Source organism: Pseudophryne corroboree, chromosome 6, assembly GCF_028390025.1.
Source record: "Pseudophryne corroboree isolate aPseCor3 chromosome 6, aPseCor3.hap2, whole genome shotgun sequence".
In the NCBI taxonomy this organism is placed as follows: Eukaryota; Metazoa; Chordata; class Amphibia; order Anura; family Myobatrachidae; genus Pseudophryne; species Pseudophryne corroboree.
The window spans coordinates 182,365,865-182,387,067 of record NC_086449.1 but is presented as its reverse complement, the minus strand read 5'-3'; positions in this window follow the sequence as shown (position 1 = coordinate 182,387,067).

Genomic DNA, 21,203 nt, shown 5'->3' with positions numbered 1-21,203 from the left:
TGCTGTACTGGACTTGATTGCTAATAAGACACTTGTGACCTTTTTGTTTGGTATGTAGTCTTTGTCATCACCTCAGTCAGTTCCAGTCCTTTGACCTCATGTTCCACTATATGTTCTCATTCCAAGTGATCATATACCTCTAGACCAGGGGTGGACAATAAGTGGCCCTGCTCTAGACGAACTCCTAACCTTTCAATGTACTGGGGCGGAATTTTGCAGCAGTTAACTTGGAAGTTGGAGAGTAATGCCACTGGGATATAAAGGGCCTGTCTTTACTTACCACCTCTGAGTCACATGTCATAGATCAGGCTGCTCAATCACATTCATCTATTTTATTGAATAGAAATAGATGAATGTATCTATACAAGTTTAATATATGTATATTTACGTCCTTTAGTATAGTTGCTCTTCATTTGTGCATCACTGGAAACCACTTTTTGTTCACATTTAACTAATTAGAGTGGGTCACCGGCATAACCTATAATTTGCTTCAAGATTGACCATTGTGCAACTTTTAAGGTATTCTTGTCTTAGAGACAGATTGAAGAACTTTTTTGAATGTGTTACATAGAAACATAGAATGCGACAGCAGATAAGAACCACTTGAACATCTAGTCTGCCCATGTACATGCACACACTTACACACTAGGGTTAATATTTGTTAGGAGCCAATTAACCTACCAGTATATTTTTGGATTGTAGGCGGAACCCATAGCATCTGGGGGGTTGGGTATGTGCGACCGGTGGTCACAATACTGATGCCGGTATCCCGGCTGTTACATGGCCGGTGGGGGGGGGTGCCCATGGACCTCTGAGATAAAACTGCTGTGCCTTCTGTGCGGAGTCTTGGGGGCAGAGCCACCGGGGAGGAGGAGGAGGTGGCACCATGGAGGACCATCTTCATTTTAAAGGTGAGGCTGGCTGCCGGGACCACTGCATGGAGGAGTCACTAAATACAGGTGCTATTCCAGAGGACTGGAAAAGAGCAAATGTAGTTCCACTGCACAAAAGTGGAAGCAAGGAAGAAGCAAGTAACCACAGACCAGTAAGCCTTACATCAGTAGTAGGGAAAGTAATGGAAAAACTATTAAAAGAAAGAGTAGTGAAATATCTTAAATCAAACAACTTACAGGATCCAAAACAGCATGGATTTACTGGTGGGAGATCATGCCAAGCAAATCTTATTGACTTTTTTGACTCTGTGATGAAAATAATAGATCAAGGGGGAGCTGTAGATGTAGCATATCTAGACTTTAGTAAGGCATTTGACACTGTCCCACATCGCAGACTGCTAAATAAACTTGAAAGCCTGGGGGTAGATTATAAATCAGTTAAATGGATAAGAACCTGGTTGCAGGATAGGAAACAGACAGTCGTAGTTAATGGAGTGCAATCTATGGAGGGAAATGTTACCAGTGGAGTACCCCAGGGATCTGTACTTGGTCCAGTTCTCTTTAATATCTTTGTTGGTGACATTGCAGATGGTATTGAAGGGAAGATATGCCTTTTTGCAGATGATACAAAGATATGCAACAGGGTAGACAGACCGGGAGGGGTCAAACAAATGATTAATGACCTAGGTAGGCTTGAGAAATGGTCAAGAACATGGCAACTACAGTTTAATGCTAAAAAATGCAAAATCATGCACTTGGGTCTCAAAAACCCAAAGGCTAAGTATAATATCAAGGGTACTATAATGGAAACTACTGAGGAGGAAAGAGATTTAGGAGTCACTATTTCAAGTGACTTGAAGGCAGGAAAGCAATGCAACAAAGCAATGAGAAAGGCAAGTCAGATGCTTGGTTGCATAGGGAGAGGAATCAGTAGCAGGAAAAAAGAAGTGATAATGCCACTGTATAGGTCATTGGTACGGCCCCATCTGGAATACTGTGTCCAGTTCTGGAGACCCTATCTCCAGAAGGATATAAATACATTAGAGAGTGTACAAAGAAGGGCAACTAAAATGGTGCATGGCCTACATCACAAAACTTACCCGGAAAGGCTAAAAGATCTTAACATGTATAGTTTGGAGGAGAGAAGGGAAAGGGGGGACATGATAGAAACTTTCAAATATATCAAGGGTCTTAACAAAGTTCAGGAGGGAAACATTCTTCAAAGGAAAAGAAGTATTAGAACTCGAGGGCATACATTGAGACTGGAGGGGGGAGGTTCAGGGGAAATTTAAGGAAAAATTACTTCACAGAAAGGGTAGTGGATAAGTGGAATAGCCCCCCATCAGAGGTGGTAGAGGCTAAGACTGTAGGGCAATTTAAAAATGCTTGGGACAGGCATATGAATATCCTTACAAAGAATTAAGGTTAAAAAAGGGTTGAGATTGCCTAAAGGATAAAATAAAAAAGGGGCAGACTAGATGGGCCAAGTGGTTCTTATCTGGCGTCAAATTCTATGTTTCTATGTTTCTATGTTATGTGCCGTCTCTCACATGACCGCACATTGCTCCTCTGCTCCTGTACATCAGCGCCTCTCTCATGTTTGGGGGGCGAGCTGTCCCCTTGTGCTCTCGCCCCATTCTGGCTCTCATAGGCACCTCTGAAATACATCCACTACCATGTGTAATTCTGCGCCTGCACAAAGCGTATGCGAGTTGATGATGATTGCGGAATACTTGCTCCAGATGCATATTTATGATAGATTTAAAGTGTTCCATAGCTGAACATGCATATACAGTAAGTTATAATAAACCATGCAGACAGGCATCTGTTACATTCAGCTTTAAATCCACACCTCTGCTGGCATTATGTAAATACTATAAGACGACTGTTTGATCTTTAACAACCTGGCACAGACACTTCTTTTTAATTGTACAGAGCTTATTCTTTATTGTTTCAAACAAAGACTATTGTGTGTTTGTACACGAGTGTTAGTGTTAGCTGTATATATGTTACTGTATACTTGGAGTTTGTGTGAGTATGTGTGTTTTCATAGTAATACATGTGTGTTGGTTCAGTATGTGCTTTTTTTGTGCTCTATATTGTGTATGTGTGTTAAAGGGCATTGCTTTTAGTGTGTGTAAGCACTAGCGTGTGTGTTAGTGTCCTTTTATTGTCTTGGCGATGAACACACACGCACAGCAATGCAGAATATCCATCATCCGCACATTTAATGGGCAGCCTTTCTAAAGCCGTAACTCACAACTTTAAAATAGAAAATGGTGAAATATGGGGCCGTATATATTCCAGCCTGACATATTTATGGGCCCGTCCCTTCTTATAAATACACTGATTGCTATTTCCAAAGCACCCTGTCAGGTAGGAGCTGAGCGAAAACAGCTGGTGTGGCTGAGAAATGATAGTTTGTTGGACATGTTTTCTGAACCAGTTTCTAGCGGCAGTAAATTTACATTGTTTGAACTAACTGTTATTAAAACCAATCTTATACCCTTAGCAACAGCAGCGGGTGGAGGGGAGTGGAGGGAGGACACACAAACGTGTACTGAATGTGCCTGTATATGTACAGTGATGGTACAGCGCAAGTATTTTCAGGCCAATTAAGTCATTTAATGATTTCATGGATAGTGATTCAGAGACGGTAACGTTGTAGAATGCTGGATATAAGGGATTCTGGATCAAGGAACCAAATACTTTTATCGTCTTTTTGAAAACAGATCAAAATCGAACAAGTTATACAGTTAGAAAAGGGATACGCTGGCACTATATAAGTAGATGATAATAATAATAATAATAATAATAATAATAATAATAATCTATAAAATTTTGTATTCTGATGATGATGATAATGATGATGATATTTTGTACACATTTGCTATTATTAAATTACACTTCTCAACAGCCGTTTTGCATCTGACATGATATACGGTATTTCAATATCCATGTGATTTTGCTCGTAGAATCCAATTATACCATCAGACATTTTATATCACGTAAGGTTTTTAAGATATTTTGAAAAATTTTAATTTGAAGATTTAAGTAAGGGGTCTATTTACTAAACCTTGAATGGAGATAAAGTGGACAGAGATAAAGTACCAGCCAATCAGCTCCTAACTGTCATGTCACAGTCTGGGTTTGAAAAATGACAGTTAGGAGCTGGTTGGCTGGTTGTAATAATAATAATAATAATAATAATAAATGTTTATTTATATAGCTCTCTTTCTCCGATAGGACTCAAGGTGCTTAACAGATACATAGCATAATATAGTACAGAAAATAATAATACAGAACAGCTTTTAATAAAATACAGAAGCATGGAGATACTAAAGGGACATTATGGAAATGCTTGAGTAAAAAGGAAAGTCTTGAGTCTATTTTTGAAGGATTCTATAGTTGGGGCCTCTCGCACTGTGCGGGGAAGTGAGTTCCATAGAGTCGGAGCCACATGACTAAAAGCTCGCCCCCAGATGAAATACGGGAGATTCTAGATCACAGTAATCGAGTGGGGCAGTATGGGATCAGAAGCTGCTTCAGGTACCTTGGGCCCTGGTCATGTAATGCTTTGAAACTTAGTAAGCCAATCTTGAAGATGATTCGCCATCTTACAGGCAGCCAGTGAAGTGAGTAGAGGATGGGTGTTATGTGGCTAGAACGGGCTGGTTGGTTAATCCACTTTATCTCCATCCAAGGCTTAGTAAATAGACACAGAAAGTGCTTGGCAAGACTCCCTTCTGTCTGCGCTATGAGGTACACAGCCTGCCCAGACTCCTCATCCTCTATGTCATCAGAATGCCCTATCTAATCTTCCTCATTCTCCTCCATGTGCTGATCCTGGGGCAGAATTCTCCTCTTAGCGCTGGATGCCTTCTTGTTTGCTGGCTCCTGTCCCACTAGATCACAAAGACGTGGCCAGAGAGAGAAACCTATGACACAGACCAAAGCAGCCCAGCCCTGTCCAGCAGCCGCAGCATAGTCCTGTCCAGCAGCTCAGAAGCAGCAGTAATGGCCAAAGCCGGGGCGGTGGTGAGCACTACTGGGTACATTGTGTATCTGGCACTATACTGGGGCATTATGTGTAACTGGCACTACTGAAGGCATTATGTGTAACTGGCACTACTGAAGGCATTATGTGTAACTGGCACTACTGAAGGCATTATGTGTAACTGGGACTACTGAAGGCATTATGTGTAACTGGAACTATTGGGGGCATTACGTGTAAGGGGCATTACTGGGGGATTTGGTAAAAACCTAAATGTCATTTTAAATGTCACATTTTTTTAATATATTTTTCTATATTTATAAATGTACAGTATTAACTTAACAGTTCATTTAAAACATTAGAAAATGTGGTCTTTTAAAAACAAGAATATTGTAGCACACCTGGGAAATATATAAAGTTTATCAGGGCAGTAAATCCTGTAGTATATAATAAAGCAACTATTGCAAGCATATGAAAGGGTTTTATATAAGTTTTGTAAGTTGCAACATCCATACAATTAGAACCCATAATACTTAATAACTCTTAAAGAAGAATATACTATACACTGGTATGGGAGAAAGTAATATTATACTGTAGTTTCTGTACAGCCCCCCCCCCCCAACTAGCAAAACTGAGGAGGCCCCTGTATGGGATCTATGTAGCTTGGGAGATGTGAAGCATCCTCTATCCATGTCAACATCGCTGGAGATACTAAAAGCACGCAGCTCTGTGATACTTTATGCCATAGGTGCTGGTAGGGCAGAACCGTGGCATGGAAAATAAAACTGTGCTGTTTACAGCTCCCCTTCCTCCTGTTGTTGACTCAGAGTGAAGACCCGTTGCAGCATGGGGGGTAAGGAGGAGTACTCCCAAACCGCAGGTTAGACGGAAGTGGTGCGTGGGCGGAAAATTGCCTTTAAGATATTGCTATGTTTTTATAGTCAGGTATGAGTAAGGAGCAAGTTTATGATACCTACAGAGTAGATAGACACCAAGTACATATCACTCTCAGGAATCTGCACCTTTGCGTTTGTGTTCTGGGGATCAGAAAAATGTAATGACTAATGTATATTTATTTAATCTGATAGCTGTTTATAGAGTACATACCTTGGGAGTTTATTGGGATGTCATAATGGCAGATGGTGGTGACATTACAGGGCTTATGCTGAGTTGGATGGAGTTTACAAACCACAAGCACAAATGCTACCCAGCTTGGTAAGGGACACATACTGTATGTGCCTGCTTTACTCCCAGAGACAACAGTTGTATATGACAACTGTTGCATATGCAGCTGGTTTGTATATGTGGCTTCACAGTGTAAAATTACAGTGCACAATATAGTACATGTTTAAATAATGGCAATAATAATACCTACTAAAGTCACATGCAAATATCACTGTAATAATACGAATAGATTGCAACACCAACATTACTGTAGTATTAGCATAAGTGGGAGGGATTCAGAGGCGTTCAGCCAATCAGATGCAGTTGCCAAGTATCATCATCAGTTTATATTTTGCACCAGCAAGTGATCTGCCTCCAACTATCATGCATCTTTCCATTTTGCGCAAACCCACTTAAACTATACTTTGACTGTGTCAAAATGTACATGCCCCCTCAAAACTTTGTCTCATCCCCCTTGACGCAAGGGGTTATAAGAACAAAAAAAAAATAAAAAAAAAATCTTGGCATGGCTATGGATGTGTGCAGTAAAAAAAAAGCAGTTTACAGGGAAGAGAAAGCTATATATTTTTTTTTTTTTTTGCATCCAACTACATGAGCCCCTGTCTACTCAACAAGCAGCTGGAACACACTGGGAGGAGATTTATGAAAGCCTGGAGAGAGAAAAAGTGGAGAGAGATAAAGTACCAACCAATCAGCTCCTAACTTACCATGCTTACCCCCACCCCCATCTGTAATGTTCAAATACATTTTTTAATGCCATGCCAGGCCAGCATAAGCCACATGTTTTCAACTTCTATTTCTTTACTATCAGCAAAAGAGTTACTGCTAAACAAAAAATATAGTGTTAGCACTACATTAGGTTACTAATATGTTATTGCTGCTGTATTAAGTTTTTGGGGGTCCAAACTTGTAGTACAAAAATCTTCTCTAATATATTCCGGGAAGAAAATACTTGAAACAAACAAGTTACCCATCACATCACCTCTCCACTCCCTGGAAAAACCAGAGAGAGAGAAAATCCCTTGAGTTATTTTAATTACATGGATGACTGGTGAGAAGTTTAGCAGAAGAGCGGAGCCAGCAGCGCTTGATTGAAGTTTGTCTCACCCAGCACTATTTAAACTGCCACCATTGACCTTCAAAAGAGGAGACACTAATACAGGTGTTAACCTTAATGCCACTCACTCAGGCCTGTCATTAGCAATTCACTCTCTGACAGGTGTTTTGTTCACCTAAAACAACCAGCCACCATTTGCTGGAACTGACTGTGCCGTGTCCTGTACACAGGCTGAACACAGCCCCAGCCAGCACGTTAGTAGAGAAATTCTGATTAATGCCGGAGTTGGAAAAGTTTTCCGAAGTGGTGGTCCAGGTTTAACCTCCAGCAATTTCTTATATTATTGGAACCAGTTAATATTGTAATATTGTAATACTATCTCTTTATACCCGGACACTCAAGAATTACACAGGTTCTGAGTTCAAACCTGCATTTCACCTCATTTTAAGCAGCTAGTGAACCTGTGTAATTCATTAGTGTCAGTGTTTAAAGGTATATTGGGGGTAATTCAGACTTGATCATAGATGTGCTAAATTTAGCACATCTATGATCACTTTCATAGACATGCTGGGGGACGCCCAGCACAGGACTAGTCCGCCACGCATGTCTGTCTCTGCCACCCCACCCCCGCACAGGTACAATAGCATCGCACAGCGGCGATGCTTTTGTACCTAAAGAGTAGCTCCCTACCAGCGCAGCTTATCTGTACATCAAGCCAAAGGTTCTTAAAGCAAGAGGGACGGGGGACTACAGTCTTAAAACGTGTTACCCACAACCCTTTAATTTCCTTCCTGTATATGGCTGGAGGTACATGATTATTGTGTTGGCTTCCTGTCCAGAGTTAGGGGGAGAGGTATCAAAGTTTGGAGACTGTACATACGCAGAACTGAAGAAGTAAAGCTGGGTACACCCTAAACCACATGCAAACGATACTCACTCACGATTTCCCTTCAACTCCCTGGAACTCAGAGACAAACGATATTGGGAGTCATTCTGAGTTGATCGCACGCTGCCGATTTTCGCAGCGCAGCGATCAGGTAAAAAAACGGCAAAACTGCGCATGCGTATGCACCGCACTGTGCACGCGCGTCGTTCGGGTACAAACAGCTTTGTTGCTGTGCAATCCTCCCAGCCGATCGCAAGGAGATTGACAGGAAGTGGGAGTTTCTGGGTGTCAACTGACCGTTTTCTGTGAGTGTTTGGAAAAACGCAGGAGTGGCCGGGCGTTTGCTGGGCGGGTATCTGACGTCATTACCATGTCATTCGTTGCAGCAATCATCGCACAGAATAACTAACTACAGGGCTGGTCTTGTTCTGCACAAAATGTGTTTGCAGGCGCACGGCTGCACAGGCGTTTGCACTCCTGCAAAGCGAAAATACACTCCCCCGTGGGTGGCGACTATGCGTTTGCACGGCTGCTAAAAATAGCTAGCGAGCGATCAACTCGGAATGACCCCATTATGCGCACATACTGAGCGATTTTGCAAACGACCAAACTATGGGGGTAATTCCAAGTTGATCGCAGCAGGATTTTTGTTAGCAATTGGGCAAAACCATGTGCACTGCAGGGGAGACAGATATAACATGTGCAGAGAGAGTTAGATTTGGGTGTGGTGAGTTCAATCTGCAATCTAAATTGCAGTGTAAAAAGAAAGCAGCCAGTATTTACCCTGCACAGAAATAAAATAACCCACCCAAATCTAACTCTCTCTGCACATGTTATATCTGCCCCACCCCACCCCACCCCCCTGCAGTGCACATGGTTTTGCCCAATTGCTATCAAAAATCCTGCTGCGATCAACTTGGAATTACCCCCTATATACATGAGTTGTCTGATAGTGAGGCAGCCAATTGACCACCGGACGGGATCCCGGCGGTCAATATAGGAGGGTACACGCTGCGCATGCCCTCGGGATCCTGGCTGTCGGGATCCCGGTGACGGTCTCCTGACTGGCGGGATCCCGTCTGCCGGAATCTCATATGGATCCTATCTGATACTACCAAATACTTGGATTTCAGCCTAATTTAAATTAGTCGTTCGTCGTTGGTAACGTACACACTGCGCAATATGGTCCTAGTCTATGGACCTGTGCATCACTAGCGATATAGGGGGTAATTCTGAGGTGATCGCAGCAGCAAGTTTGTTAGCAGTTGGGCAAAACCATGTGCACTGCAGGGGGGCAGATATAACGTGCAGAGAGAGTTAGATTTGGGTGGGTTATGGCCCTCATTCCGAGTTGTTCGCTCGCAAGGCGATTTTAGCAGAGTTACACACGCTAAGCCGCCGCCTACTGGGAGTGAATCTTAGCTTCTTAAAATTGCGAACAATGTATTCGCAATATTGCGATTACAAACTACTTAGCAGTTTCAGAGTAGCTTCAGACTTACTCGGCATCTGCGATCAGTTCAGTGCTTGTCGTTCCTGGTTTGACGTCACAAACACACCCAGCGTTCGCCCAGACACTCCCCCGTTTCTCCAGCCACTCCTGCGTTTTTTCCGGAAACGGTAGCGTTTTCATCCACACGCCCATAAAACGCCGTGTTTCCGCCCAGTAACACCCATTTCCTGTCAATCACATTACGTTCGCCGGAGCGAAGAAAAAGCCGTGAGTAAAAAAACTATCTTCATAGCAAAATTACTTGGCGCAGTCGCAGTGCGAACATTGCGCATGCGTACTAAGCAGAAAAACGCTGCGATGCGAAGAAAATTACCGAGCGAACGACTCGGAATGAGGGCCTATGTTATTTCTGTGCAGGGTAAATACTGGCTGCTTTATTTTTACACAGCAATTTAGATTTCAGTTTGAATACACCCCACCCAAATCTAACTCTCTCTGCACATGTTATATCTGCCCCCCTGTAGTGCACATGGCTTTGCCCAACTGCTAACAAATTTGCTTGCTGCGATATACTTGGAATTACCCCCATAGTGCATACACACTGGACGCAAATTTGTCATAACGAATGGTTGTTCTCTGCAAATTTGTTTAAAATGTTGTCTAGTGTGTACCCAGCTTAAAGTGATTGCATTATACCCCTTTTCCACCTAAGTACTGTGTCCGATCCGGGATGTTTAACACGGCTTCAACCCGTGTCGACCACCCCGTTTCCACTACACTTCGACACTGGTTATTCCCGTGTCTGATCTGTTTCCACCTAACCCGGGTAAGCTCTGTAAAAGCCTATTGCTGTCATTACAAATGGACTTTTTACTGTCTCATCAAGATGATGTCATCAAAAGGACCAAAAGGGAGGGTAGATGCTAGAATCAAGTGGGCTAAGGGACCTTTTCCGTAAGGGGGAGGAGTTACGACACAAGGGGGAGGAGCTAGGCCAGCGGGATAGTTCCTCTACTATCCACGCCACCAACTATCGCCACCGAGCCCGAAGCGTGGCGAGCAAAGCGAGCCCGCGAGGGTACTTTTCGGGTACCCTGTTCGCCCGTAGCTCCTCCCCCTGGTGACGTGTCTCCTCCCCTAGATACGTCAGAAGGTCCCTTCTCCCACTCCGAAATAGAATCAACCCAAAAGGGAGGGGTGGGGCCTGCTCACAGCATTGCAGCAATGGACGCCGGTGCAGTAGCTGTGTCTAGCATGGAGTCGCAGACTGTTTGCAGTTTACTGCTGCTTATTTCTGCTACAGACAGCTTGATGCAGCTTTTCACTTATTTGCAAGCTGCCTCAATGCCTGCATGTGCCCAGCGTAGTGTTGTAGCTGCTGCAATAGATGTGCATCCGCGTTTGTTTGCTGCTGCGGTGCCTGCATGTGCCCAGCGTGTATTCCAAGGAATGACATCATCTTCCAGTGCCCCAGAAGCACCAATCAGCGTCTCAGAGCGTTACTCGGGTCTGAAAAAAAGTGTAATGACCGTTTCCACTGCACCGTTATCCGTGTTCTACCCAGGTAAATAGCCGGGTAGGATTCCCGGGTCACTCAACCCGTGTTGACCCGTTTCCACCTACTAAAAACCCGTGTCGATGCGCGCCCCCGTGCAAAAACACGGGTAAAAACTAGTGATGAGCGGGTTCGGTTCCTCGGAATCCGAACCCGCCCGAACTTCAGCTTTTTTTACACGGATCCGAGCGACTCGGATCTTCCCGCCTTGCTTGGTTAACCCGAGCGCGCCCGAACGTCATCATGACGCTGTCGGATTCTCGCGAGGCTCGGATTCTATCGCGAGACTCGGATTCTATATAAGGAGCCGCGCGTCGCCGCCATTTTACACGTGCATTGAGATTGATAGTGAGAGGACGTGGCTGGCGTCCTCTCCGTTTAGAGAAGAAATAGATAGGAGAGTGAGAGTGAGACAGTGACACTTCATTTACTGGAGCTTAGGAGGAGTACTCAGACAGAGAGTGCAGAATTTTGCTGATAGTATTAGTTAGTTATACTAGTGACTGACCAGTGACCACCAGTGCAGTTTTATATTATTTAATATAATCCGTTCTCTGCCTGAAAAAACGATACACAGTGACTCAGTCACATACCATATCTGTGCTCAGCCCAGTGTGCTGCTGCATCATCTATGTATAATATCTGACTGTGCTCACACAGCTTAATTGTGGGGGAGACTGGGGAGCAGTTAGGTTATAGCAGGAGCCAGGAGTACATATTAAAATTAAACAGTGCACACTTTTTTTCTGCAGGAGTGCCACTGCCAGTGTGACTGACCAGTGACCTGACCACCAGTATATAGTATACTATATTGTATTGTGAATGTCTGCCTGTAAAAGTTAAACACACGTCGTGTGACTTGTGTGGTGTTTTTTTATTCTATAAAATAAAAAACTCATTCTGCTGACAGACAGTGTCCAGCAGGTCCGTCATTATATAATATATACCTGTCCGGCTGCAGTAGTGATATATATATATTTTTTATATCATTATTTATCATCCAGTCGCAGCAGACACAGTACGGTAGTTCACGGCTGTAGCTACCTCTGTGTCGGCACTCGGCAGTCCATCCATAATTGTATACCACCTACCCGTGGTTTTTTTTTTCTTTCTTCTTTATACATACTACATCTCATTATCATCCAGTCTATATTAGCAGCAGACACAGTACAGTACGGTAGTCCACGGCTGTAGCTACCTCTGTGTCGGCACTCGGCAGTCCGTCCATAATTGTATACCACCTACCCGTGGTTTTTTTTTCTTTCTTCTTTATACATACTACATCTCATTATCAACCAGTCTATATTAGCAGCAGACACAGTACGGTAGTCCACGGCTGTAGCTACCTCTGTGTCGGCACTCGGCAGTCCATCCATAATTGTATACCACCTACCCGTGGTTTTTTTTTCTTTCTTCTTTATACATACTACATCTCATTATCATCCAGTCTATATTAGCAGCAGACACAGTACAGTACGGTAGTCCACGGCTGTAGCTACCTCTGTGTCGGCACTCGGCAGTCCATCCATAATTGTATACCACCTACCCGTGGTTTTTTTTTCTTTCTTCTTTATACATACATACTACATCTCTTTATCAACCAGTCTATATTAGCAGCAGACACAGTACGGTAGTCCACGGCTGTAGCTACCTCTGTGTCGGCACTCGGCAGTCCATCCATAATTGTATACCACCTACCCGTGGTTTTTTTTTCTTTCTTCTTTATACATACATACTACATCTCTTTATCAACCAGTCTATATTAGCAGCAGACACAGTACGGTAGTCCACGGCTGTAGCTACCTCTGTGTCGGCACTCGGCAGTCCGTCCATAATTGTATACCACCTACCCGTGGTTTTTTTTTCTTTCTTCTTTATACATACATACTACATCTCTTTATCAACCAGTCTATATTAGCAGCAGACACAGTACGGTAGTCCACGGCTGTAGCTACCTCTGTGTCGGCACTCGGCAGTCCATCCATAATTGTATACCACCTACCCGTGGTTTTTTTTTCTTTCTTCTTTATACATACATACTACATCTCATTATCAACCAGTCTATATTAGCAGCAGACACAGTATGGTAGTCCACGGCTGTAGCTACCTCTGTGTCGGCACTCGGCAGTCCATCCATAATTGTATACCACCTACCCGTGGTTTTTTTTTCTTTCTTCTTTATACATACATACTACATCTCATTATCAACCAGTCTATATTAGCAGCAGACACAGTACGGTAGTCCACGGCTGTAGCTACCTCTGTGTCGGCACTCGGCAGTCCGTCCATAATTGTATACCACCTACCCGTGGTTTTTTTTTCTTTCTTCTTTATACATACATACTACATCTCATTATCATCCAGTCTATATTAGCAGCAGACACAGTACAGTACGGTAGTCCACGGCTGTAGCTACCTCTGTGTCTGCACTCGGCAGTCCGTCCATAATTGTATACCACCTACCCGTGTTTTTTTTTTCTTTCTTCTTTATACATACATACTACATCTCTTTATCAACCAGTCTATATTAGCAGCAGACACAGTACGGTAGTCCACGGCTGTAGCTACCTCTGTGTCGGCACTCGGCAGTCCGTCCATAATTGTATACCACCTACCCGTGGTTTTTTTTTCTTTCTTCTTTATACATACATACTACATCTCTTTATCAACCAGTCTATATTAGCAGCAGACACAGTACGGTAGTCCACGGCTGTAGCTACCTCTGTGTCGGCACTCGGCAGCCCATCCATAATTGTATACCACCTACCCGTGGTTTTTTTTTTCTTTCTTCTTTATACATACATACTACATCTCATTATCAACCAGTCTATATTAGCAGCAGACACAGTACGGTAGTCCACGGCTGTAGCTACCTCTGTGTCGGCACTCGGCAGTCCGTCCATAATTGTATACCACCTACCCGTGTTTTTTTTTTCTTTCTTCTTTATACATACATACTACATCTCATTATCATCCAGTCTATATTAGCAGCAGACACAGTACAGTACAATAGTCCACGGCTGTAGCTACCTCTGTGTCGGCACTCGGCAGTCCATCCATAATTGTATACTAGTATCCATCCATCTCCATTGTTTACCTGAGGTGCCTTTTAGTTGTGCCTATTAAAATATGGAGAACAAAAATGTTGAGGTTCCAAAATTAGGGAAAGATCAAGATCCACTTCCACCTCGTGCTGAAGCTGCTGCCACTAGTCATGGCCGAGACGATGAAATGCCAGCAACGTCGTCTGCCAAGGCCGATGCCCAATGTCATAGTACAGAGCATGTAAAATCCAAAACACCAAATATCAGTAAAAAAAGGACTCCAAAACCTAAAATAAAATTGTCGGAGGAGAAGCGTAAACTTGCCAATATGCCATTTACCACACGGAGTGGCAAGGAACGGCTGAGGCCCTGGCCTATGTTCATGGCTAGTGGTTCAGCTTCACATGAGGATGGAGGCACTCAGCCTCTCGCTAGAAAAATGAAAAGACTCAAGCTGGCAAAAGCAGTAGCACCGCAAAGAACTGTGCGTTCTTCGAAATCCCAAATCCACAAGGAGAGTCCAATTGTGTCGGTTGCGATGCCTGACCTTCCCAACACTGGACGTGAAGAGCATGCGCCTTCCACCATTTGCACGCCCCCTGCAAGTGCTGGAAGGAGCACCCGCAGTCCAGTTCCTGATAGTCAGATTGAAGATGTCAGTGTTGAAGTACACCAGGATGAGGAGGATATGGGTGTTGCTGGCGCTGGGGAGGAAATTGACCAGGAGGATTCTGATGGTGAGGTGGTTTGTTTAAGTCAGGCACCCGGGGAGACACCTGTTGTCCGTGGGAGGAATATGGCCGTTGACATGCCTGGTGAAAATACCAAAAAAATCAGCTCTTCGGTGTGGAACTATTTCAACAGAAATGCGGACAACAGGTGTCAAGCCGTGTGTTCCCTTTGTCAAGCTGTAATAAGTAGGGGTAAGGACGTTAACCACCTCGGAACATCCTCCCTTATACGTCACCTGCAGCGCATTCATAATAAGTCAGTGACAAGTTCAAAAACTTTGGGTGACAGCGGAAGCAGTCCACTGACCAGTAAATCCCTTCCTCTTGTAACCAAGCTCACGCAAACCACCCCACCAACTCCCTCAGTGTCAATTTCCTCCTTCCCCAGGAATGCCAATAGTCCTGCAGGCCATGTCACTGGCAATTCTGACGATTCCTCTCCTGCCTGGGATTCCTCCGATGCATCCTTGCGTGTAACGCCTACTGCTGCTGGCGCTGCTGTTGTTGCTGCTGGGAGTCGATGGTCATCCTAGAGGGGAAGTCGTAAGACCACTTTTACTACTTCCACCAAGCAATTGACTGTCCAACAGTCCTTTGCGAGGAAGATGAAATATCACAGCAGTCATCCTACAGCAAAGCGGATAACTGAGGCCTTGGCATCCTGGGTGGTGAGAAACGTGGTTCCGGTATCCATCATTACTGCAGAGCCAACTAGAGACTTGTTGGAGGTACTGTGTCCCCGGTACCAAATACCATCTAGGTTCCATTTCTCTAGGCAGGCGATACCGAAAATGTACACAGACCTCAGAAAAAGAGTCACCAGTGTCCTAAAAAATGCAGCTGTACCCAATGTCCACTTAACCACGGACATGTGGACAAGTGGAGCAGGGCAGGGTCAGGACTATATGACTGTGACAGCCCACTGGGTAGATGTATGGACTCCCGCCGCAAGAACAGCAGCGGCGGCACCAGTAGCAGCATCTCGCAAACGCCAACTCTTTCCTAGGCAGGCTACGCTTTGTATCACCGGTTTTCAGAATACGCACACAGCTGAAAACCTCTTACGGCAACTGAGGAAGATCATCGCGGAATGGCTTACCCCAATTGGACTCTCCTGTGGATTTGTGGCATCGGACAACGCCAGCAATATTGTGTGTGCATTAAATATGGGCAAATTCCAGCACGTCCCATGTTTTGCACATACCTTGAATTTGGTGGTGCAGAATTTTTAAAAAAACGACAGGGGCGTGCAAGAGATGCTGTCGGTGGCCAGAAGAATTGCGGGACACTTTCGGCGTACAGGCACCACGTACAGAAGACTGGAGCACCACCAAAAACTACTGAACCTGCCCTGCCATCATCTGAAGCAAGAAGTGGTAACGAGGTGGAATTCAATCCTCTATATGCTTCAGAGGTTGGAGGAGCAGCAAAAGGCCATTCAAGCCTATACAATTGAGCACGATATAGGAGGTGGAATGCACCTGTCTCAAGCGCAGTGGAGAATGATTTCAACGTTGTGCAAGGTTCTGATGCCCTTTGAACTTGCCACACGTGAAGTCAGTTCAGACACTGCCAGCCTGAGTCAGGTCATTCCCCTCATCAGGCTTTTGCAGAAGAAGCTGGAGACATTGAAGGAGGAGCTAACACGGAGCGATTCCGCTAGGCATGTGGGACTTGTGGATGGAGCCCTTAATTCGCTTAACAAGGATTCACGGGTGGTCAATCTGTTGAAATCAGAGCACTACATTTTGGCCACCATGCTCGATCCTAGATTTAAAGCCTACCTTGGATCTCTCTTTCCGGCAGACACAAGTCTGCTGGGGTTGAAAGACCTGCTGGTGAGAAAATTGTCAAGTCAAGCGGAACGCGACCTGTCAACATCTCCTCCTTCACATTCTCCCGCAACTGGGGGTGCGAGGAAAAGGCTCAGAATTCCGAGCCCACCCGCTGGCGGTGATGCAGGGCAGTCTGGAGCGACTGCTGATGCTGACATCTGGTCCGGACTGAAGGACCTGACAACGATTACGGACATGTCGTCTACTGTCACTGCATATGATTCTCTCAACATTGAAAGAATGGTGGAGGATTATATGAGTGACCGCATCCAAGTAGGCACGTCACACAGTCCGTACTTATACTGGCAGGAAAAAGAGACAATTTGGAGGCCCTTGCACAAACTGGCTTTATTCTACCTAAGTTGCCCTCCCACAAGTGTGTACTCCGAAAGAGTGTTTAGTGCCGCCGCTCACCTTGTCAGCAATCGGCGTACGAGGTTACATCCAGAAAATGTGGAGAAGATGATGTTCATTAAAATGAATTATAATCAATTCCTCCGCGGAGACATTGACCAGCAGCAATTGCCTCCACAAAGTACACAGGGAGCTGAGATGGTGGATTCCAGTGGGGACGAATTGATAATCTGTGAGGAGGGGGATGTACACGGTGATATATCGGAGGATGATGATGAGGTGGACATCTTGCCTCTGTAGAGCCAGTTTGTGCAAGGAGAGATTAATTGCTTCTTTTTTGGGGGGGGGGTCCAAACCAACCCGTCATATCAGTCACAGTCGTGTGGCAGACCCTGTCACTGAAATGATGGGTTGGTTAAAGTGTGCATGTCCTGTTTATACAACATAAGGGTGGGTGGGAGGGCCCAAGGACAATTCCATCTTGCACCTCTTTTTTCTTTTCTTTTTCTTTGCGTCATGTGCTGTTTGGGGAGGGTTTTTTGGAAGGGCCATCCTGCGTGACACTGCAGTGCCACTCCTAGATGGGCCCGGTGTTTGTGTCGGCCACTAGGGTCGCTTATCTTACTCACACAGTCAGCTACCTCATTGCGCCTCTTTTTTTCTTTGCGTCATGTGCTGTTTGGGGAGGGTTTTTTGGAAGGGCCATCCTGCGTGACACTGCAGTGCCACTCCTAGATGGGCCCGGTGTTTGTGTCGGCCACTAGGGTCGCTTATCTTACTCACACAGTCAGCTACCTCATTGCGCCTCTTTTTTTCTTTGCGTCATGTGCTGTTTGGGGAGGGTTTTTTGGAAGGGACATCCTGCGTGACACTGCAGTGCCACTCCTAGATGGGCCCGGTGTTTGTGTCGGCCACTAGGGTCGCTTATCTTACTCACACAGTCAGCTACCTCATTGCGCCTCTTTTTTTCTTTGCGTCATGTGCTGTTTGGGGAGGGTTTTTTGGAAGGGACATCCTGCGTGACACTGCAGTGCCACTCCTAGATGGGCCCGGTGTTTGTGTCGGCCACTAGGGTCGCTTATCTTACTCACACAGTCAGCTACCTCATTGCGCCTCTTTTTTTCATTGCGTCATGTTCTGTTTGGGGAGGGTTTTTTGGAAGGGCCATCCTGCGTGACACTGCAGTGCCACTCCTAGATGGGCCCGGTGTTTGTGTCGGCCACTAGGGTCGCTTATCTTACTCACACAGTCAGCTACCTCATTGCGCCTCTTTTTTTCTTTGCGTCATGTGCTGTTTGGGGAGGGTTTTTTGGAAGGGACATCCTGCGTGACACTGCAGTGCCACTCCTAGATGGGCCCGGTGTTTGTGTCGGCCACTAGGGTCGCTTATCTTACTCACACAGTCAGCTACCTCATTGCGCCTCTTTTTTTCTTTGCGTCATGTGCTGTTTGGGGAGGTTTTTTTGGAAGGGACATCCTGCGTGACACTGCAGTGCCACTCCTAGATGGGCCCGGTGTTTGTGTCGGCCACTAGGGTCGCTTATCTTACTCACACAGTCAGCTACCTCATTGCGCCTCTTTTTTTCTTTGCGTCATGTGCTGTTTGGGGAGGGTTTTTTGGAAGGGACATCCTGCGTGACACTGCAGTGCCACTCCTAGATGGGCCCGGTGTTTGTGTCGGCCACTAGGGTCGCTTATCTTACTCACACAGCGACCTCGGTGCAAATTTTAGGACTAAAAATAATATTGTGAGGTGTGAGGTATTCAGAATAGACTGAAAATGAGTGTAAATTATGGTTTTTGAGGTTAATAATACTTTGGGATCAAAATGACCCCCAAATTCTATGATTTAAGCTGTTTTTTAGGGTTTTTTGAAAAAAACACCCGAATCCAAAACACACCCGAATCCGACAAAAAAAATTCGGTGTGGTTTTGCCAAAACGCGGTCGAACCCAAAACACGGCCGCGGAACCGAACCCAAAACCAAAACACAAAACCCGAAAAATTTCCGGCGCTCATCTCTAGTAAAAACAGCTAGTGGAAAAGGGGTATTAGTGATCACTTCACTTATAACTCACCGCAGGGATGGGCTCCTGTTATAGCTCTGTCCCTGCATGTGTTTTTGTTACATTGGTGTGACCCTTTATTTCTTATTGCTGCCATAAAAATGTGAATAATCGGGTCCAGAGCTCAATAATAAATATGCCCCTGAATATTGATTGTTTTCTCCTGCTGAAAATCTCCAAATTATAATAACATTCAGAACCTGCCCTTAACGTGTAACATATCATAGGGGGAGATGCATCAAAGTTTGGAGAGCAATAAAGTGGTGAGAGATAAAATACCAACCAATCAGCTCCCAATGGTCATTTTACAGGTTGTATTTGAAAAATGCTGCTAGGAGCTGATCAATTGGTACATTATCCCTCTCTGAAGAAGTAGGAGTCCTGCTGGAAAACAAGGCTGCAGCTAGATTTAACTGAGGTGGTGTACACCATTATGTATATGCCCCTTGTTTTCTATAGTTGTATCTATAAACTTGACATAATAGATATGTTTGTGGGCTTCTGTGAATTCCAGGTCACAAATTGCCTGGCACAAAGCAGGTTAATGAGATGCATACTATATGCCTCTATGAATTGTATAGGTATGTCTGTATCTATGGTGTGTCATTGTTTTTGTCTGGCGCTTTCTACATGCCAGTACATGCCAGACCTGAGCATCCTTTTCAAAGTACTCATTCTTTTCATATCTTATGTAAATATATATTTATAGCTATACTTTAGAATGTGTTGCAATATAATTTAGTCAACGCCTTATCATGATAACTTGAGTTCCCAAGTTCAGTAACAATAACAGCGCGTGCTGATTCTATAGTGCAGAAGATTTTACTTTTATTTAAGATTAAAATTGGAAAATGCAGACATACCAGAAAGAAGATAATGAACAAGCATATGACTACCTCTCTGTTTGCCAGCTCGGATCAGTCAGAGGCCGCAGTAGACTTCCATACACAGTTTGAACTTGCCCAAAGCCATGTAGCAACGCGTTTCATAATAGGACTTAATTAACTTTTTATAGCTCAGTTTAATTAAAACTATTTTAATAATGTAAACGAGAGGTAAAGATTATACTGTCACATTACTTGTTAGTATGTGGGGAATCGATGGGTCATCACTAGACTCAGAACATTGGTCAACACAATGTGATATTTGTGGTGAATGCTGATCTGTTGCATTCGGCTTAGATAGTGCAGAGTTATCTGTACCCATTCAGCATAAATGTACCCCACTGATACATTTTCCCCAGACTGTAATCTGGGGGAGATGTATCAAAGCTTGGAGAGAGCTAAAGTACCAACCAATCAAACACAGCTTGTAAAATGACAGTTAGAAGCTGATTGGTTGGTATTTTATCTCTCCACAAGGTTTGATACATCTCCTCCATGGTCAATCATCCTTACAGTCTGAGGAGCATGGCACTCCTAAATTTATCTAGCCATTTTCCTGGGGTTCCTCCATTTCTCTCACAGCCTCAAATTAAAACTGATGGGCTAAGAGAAGGGTGAGCACAAACATTACATAAGTCAATGTCACAATCCTTTGGGCTTCCCTTTTGGCTTACCAAGAAAGAAAATGTCTTGTTTTCCGGCTGATGGGCTACATGAATACAGTTACTGTATAGTATATTTGTATGTCTTATATAGGGTTATCAAGACTTTTATAGGCACTCCATGGCATGTGGGAGGCGTGGGTGGCATATCTGTTTCAGACAATCCCGCTTCAGTGGATCGAAAGAATAACGGCCCTGGGTGATGCTTTACAGGATTCCTGGGGGACAAAAAGTCCATCTGAACCATTGAGGCCCCTGAGTTTAAGATTTAAAGGACTCTTCAATTTTTGAAGAGTGTCTGAAAAGCAGAGACCCTTGTACTATGACTCTATGGCAGAGGTTCCCAAACTGTGTGCCGTGGCTCCCTGGGGTGCCTCGGGACACTTGCAGGGGTGCCCTGGGTTGGTGGTCCAGGACCAATTCAAATTGTTCATGGTCAATATAATAGGCAAAACCAGTGCTGGTGGCTGCCAGTCATTAAATATGTGGCCAAACAGAAGCAAATTTTGTCCTTCACCACACAACTGACCCTAAGGATGACATATAAACGCAATCTACTTAATGTAATATTTCTTTCTACATTTCTCAATAAGAAATTTTTGGC